This window comes from Herpailurus yagouaroundi, unplaced genomic scaffold (genome assembly GCF_014898765.1).
Source record: "Herpailurus yagouaroundi ecotype Mexico unplaced genomic scaffold, PumYag 77, whole genome shotgun sequence".
Classification (NCBI taxonomy): Eukaryota; Metazoa; Chordata; class Mammalia; order Carnivora; family Felidae; genus Herpailurus; species Herpailurus yagouaroundi.
Window position 1 is genome coordinate 101,432,479 of NW_024412388.1, and position 5,166 is coordinate 101,437,644.

The following is a 5,166-nucleotide window of genomic DNA, read 5'->3' on the forward strand; positions in this document are numbered from 1 at the left end:
AGAAAGAAAGAAAGAAAGAAAGAAAGAAAGAAAGAAAGAAAGAAAGAGGCAGAGCTGGGACTTGAACGCAGCCAGTCTGATCTGGAAGCCTATCCTTCCAACCACCATGAACCATGCCCTTCAACGCCGTTGCTTTTGTCCTGCTGCAGAGAATTGGCGGTCGAGCTGGCTTAACTATGATCATGGTGTGTGTTGTGCTCCCCTCCTAGGCCTCTGTTTTCCTTGACACTTGAGAAACTTTGGTTGGTTCCCAAGGCTAAAATTACTTTTTTTAATGTTTATTTATTTTTTGAGAGAGAGAGAGAGAGAGAGAGAGAGAGAGAACCGGGAAGGGGCAGAGAGAGAGGGAGAGAGAATCCCAAGCAGGCTCTGTGCTATCAACACAAAGCCCAATGCAGGGCTTGAACTCACGAACTGTGAAACCATGACCTGAGCTGAAACCAAGAGTCAGATGCTTAACTGACTGAGTCCCCTGGGCATCGCTAAGGCTACAACTTCTGATGCTTGGTCACTACACAGTAAATCAGGGAAGGACGGTTTTATTTGTAAAGAAAAACAACGGTAGTATGAGAACTGCCTATGTGGAAGGAGGAACAAGGGGACTTTGGGACAATGAAGGGAGATGTCGTTTGGAAGTTCAGCTTGACGGAGGGTGATGTGCAATCAGGGTCGTCCTTAAATTGCCAGACTTGACAATTTTTGTTTGGTCGACATGACGGTCCTTTGCTCTGTGTGACAGTGTCTGAGGTGGAAAGAACAGTTAATTACCATGTCAGACGCTCTTGGTTGCTAAGCATCAGAAAATACAGTTCAATTAGCTAACGCACAGGGAATTGTGGGCCACTGAAGAGAAATGTTTGGTGGCAGTGTGGCTTTCTGACATAGCTGTCCTGGAGTTGTTGGTCCCACTCTTGCCGGTGAGTAGGTCTCATTACATGTCGCCTTCTCTCAAGACAGCAAACAATGGCACCCATTCCGCAACTCACATCTACACATCGTCCTGCCCAGACAAGAGGTGAATGTTCACCACTTCCCTCCCTCCAACCACTGAACACAGGCATGAGATAACTTCTCATCCCTGAATGATCCCAGGGCAAGGGGATGGAAGTAAACTGATGGCTTGGGACCACCGTTAGGATACTGGGGGTGCCCACATCAATTCTCCTCAAGCATCATGGCCGTTCCCCAGTCAGGGAAGGAGAAATGGATAGTGGGCACCAGCCTAGAATTCTCACTACATACATTTCCTATTTTCTTTTCACTTTTTAAAACAATTATTTTTTTAATTATAGTGGACACACAGTGTTACATTTCAGGTGTACAACATAGGGATTCCACAAGTCTGGTGTGTTCACAAATGTGGCTACCGTCTGTCACCACACAATGCGATTACAATCCCATTGGCTGTATTCTCAGTGCTGTACTTTTTAGCCTTGTGATTTATCTATTCCATCACTGGAAACCTGTATTTTCCGCTACACGTCACCCATTTTGCCCAATCCCAGTACCCTATCCTCTCGCAGCCATCAGTTTGTTCTCTGTATTTATGGCTCTGTTTCTCCCATTTGTTTGTTTATTCATTTGTTTTATTTTATTCTTTTTAGATTTCACATATAAGAGAAATAGGATATTTATCTCAGTCTGACTTACTTCACTCGGCATAATAGCCTCTAGGCCCATCCATGTTGTCACAAGTGCAAGATCTCAATCCTTTTTAATGGCTGAGTGATTTTTTTTTTCTCACTTTTAAGTAAGGAATATCAAGGATTTTATACTATTCCCTAGTGTTAGGTTTTAGTCTTTCCCCATGACTGGCTAAAATTCATTTGCTACAATTCCCAATGTCCATTAATTAAAAAGCAATTACTATTACCTCCCATTTCATAGACCAAAAAAGGGCATACTGCAATCATGTTTTATAAATCTTGCCAGATAATTAAAACTGTACTATTCTACTGAAAATCACTTCTACTCTTTCTCACAAATGAGATGACATATATTACGAGGGCCATCTTTAAACTGATACTCTCAAATCCCTGGAGAATTTGAACCCTGACCTACTACAGACTTGGCCCAGGACTTCTGGATAAGATGAGCAGGGCCACCCTGGCCATAAGCAGGTCCATAAGGTGGCCAGAGGCAGGGAAGCCCACAGTCCTCCCCAAAGCCAAGAAAACGGACCAGATGACTTCTCTGGGTTCCTTTGGGCTCTACTCTGCTCTTTTGTAGAATCTGCCTTACACCGTCTTATGATTTAGGCATGAAAACTAGTGGTGATAAATTTTATCCAGTAATCCAATGGGATCCCTTTCTCTGAACCCAGTGGTTCGCAGTGGTTCTCAAACTTTTTGTCTCAAGACCCCTTCACAGGACCCCGTAGGACCCCCTTGAGAACACCAAAGAACTTTTGTTTATGTGAATTATTTCTATGGGTACTTACTAGATGAGACACTCAAACTGAGGAAGTTTTTATGTTTATTTATTTCTTTTTTGAGAGAGAGAGCGAGCGAGCATGCAAGCAGGGGAGGGGCAGAGAGAGAGGGAGATAGAGAATCCCAAGCAGGCTTTGCACTGTCAGCACAGAGCCAACCGCTGGGCTCGAGTTCATGAACGCTTTGACCATGACCTGAGCCTAAATCAAGAGTTGGATGCTTCACTGACTGAGCCACCCAGGTGCCCCCAAGCTAAGGAAGTTTTAAAACACAAGAACACACAGCACACTTTCCATTAGCCTCAGACCGATGTCATGAAATGTCATACAGCCTCTGGAGACTCCAGTGTGCATTGCTGAGAGAATGAGAATTCGAAAGGCAAAAAGTGACTTAGAACTATTATTAAAGCAGTTTTATTTTAAGTTTTTTTTTTTTAAGTTTATTTATTTTGGGAGAGAGTGCAAATGGGGGAGGGACAGAGAGACAGGAGAGAGAGACAGAGAATCTCAAGCAGGCTCCGTGCTGACAGCACAGATCCTGACACGGGGCTTGATCCCATGAAACCTGCAATCATGACCTGAGCCAAAATCAAGAGTCAGACACCCAACCAACTGAGCCAGCCAGGTGCTCCCTATTAGTCAAGTAGTTTTGATCCCAGACTCATTGTAGTCGAACGTAGATTTTGAGAAAACGCGCCTTCGAATCAGACTGTCTGGGTTCACATGCAAGCTTATTCTCATGCCTCAGTGTCTTCAGCTACAAAAGGAGGATCATAATACAATTTACCTCATGGGGCTGCTGGAAGATTAAATAATATAAATGCCATAAGGAACTTAGAACAGCACCAGTATATAGTAAATACTATCTATTATTAATAAACAGCAATCACTATTGGTCTAAAATTTGAGCTTCTAAGTCACTATTACAAATGTAGATCTTTGTGTCTTCCGCATGGGGCTTGCCTCTCTGCCTGGTCTATGGATACTGGTGTGTGCCCCTCAGCCCCCGTGAGGCTGTGAGCTCCCGGAGGCCAGTCCTCTGGACTCCTCCCTGGTGCCCGGCACTGTGTCTTACATCAGGAAGGAGGCCACATTGACCAAATAACTGAAGGTCTGGCTCTGCCTCAAAGGAGCAGAGAAGTCAGAGCTCGTAGCCAGGGCTCCCAACTCAGTGTGTTGAGGGCAACACCACAAAATAACAGCTCACCCCTTCGCTGTGGTCAAGGAGAGAATTAACACAGAACACTGCGTTTTCTAGATCTGGAACTCTAGAAATTGAAAACCATCCATTGCACTCATCAATGCACATAGGAAAGCACATTGGGCAGCCTCCATTCGCCCATCTAGACCCTCTCTGCTCCCTTCCAACTCCCCACTCTGTGTCTCAGGGAGGCTGACCTCTGGGGACTGCACCTACCTGCCTTCTGCTTGAGCTTGGCCACAGGGGGACACAGGCAAGGAGATCAGAGAGCACGGGGAACGAGAAGCCACGTGTTTTTTCTCTGGCTCCAGGTCACCATTCACCTAGAGGCTACGGCTCCCATCAGGCAGCCCCTTCCTAGCTGCCTATGTGTGTGTTAGCACACACACGTGCACACACACTCGGGTGGAAGGAAGTGTTAACGGGAATGTTGTTGTGTGCTTAGCAGTGATGTATCTCTTCCTTCTGCTTCTCTACATTTTCCGATTTTTATACAATGCAATATGAATTATTTATGTTAAAAACCCATGTAAGAAGTAAAGGATCACAGGTTTTTGAAATCCAGTTGTTTCTAAGAGGATTCAAGCCATCGGATCCACGTCCTTTGGGGGTAGATCTGGGCCCCGATCCACTTTGGTTGAGGGAAACTAAAGACACTGGCCATTACCCCTAGATCAGGTGTCATGGGGATTAATGAGATAAACATGTCTGCAGCTTGGAATTCTTAATGTGATTAAAAAGAAAATAAGAGGCCCATTCTCATTCCTTGGCTTTGAGGTGGCCCTTTGACCTTGGCTGCCTGGATCTTGCTGCCGTCCTGACTGCTATGGCTATGCCAGGTGTGTAGTAGAAGCAAGGGCACAGGAGGATAGCTCAGCCCGGTGGCCTTCAAGCTTCAGCGTGCACAGCATCATCTCCTCACATGCTAAATGCAGATTCCAAGGCATTGGAATAGGGCCCCAACAGGGCCAAGATGGGTCCCAGGAATCTCATCTTAAAGAAGCTGGCTCTCCTCTACTCCAGCACGCATACACATTGTGAGGAATGGAAGAGCCTTGGCCACTAAGTTTTGGGTACAAGTCCTTTGGACTCTCATCCCGAAGACTCAGTGAGCAGAGGAAGGGAGGAGGGGGAGGGCGGGTGGCTCACAGGGGGAGTCAGCGGAGGCCCAAACCAACCTGGTCATCACCAGGAGGAAACCCACAAGCGGGACATTGAATCTGCCTGGGCGATTAGTGCTCCGGAAACCACGGGGACCCACTGGAGGCTTTGACTGATGCTGTGTTCTTTTCCATTTCTTCTCTGATTACATTGATCCTGTACTTTTGCTGATGTTGTGACAGTCTAATTATAGACTTCTAGGCTGCTGAGCAAACAGTCGTCCCCTCTCGGTAAATCCGCCTGTTACACAAGCGCCAGCTCTGGGACACTGTCATTATATGCAGCCAACCCCATGATGTGCTGGGCAGGCCCACCGCACGCTCGTTACCTCCTTCATGTCACTGCTGGAGCCGTAGGCGTTGCAGGTAAGTCC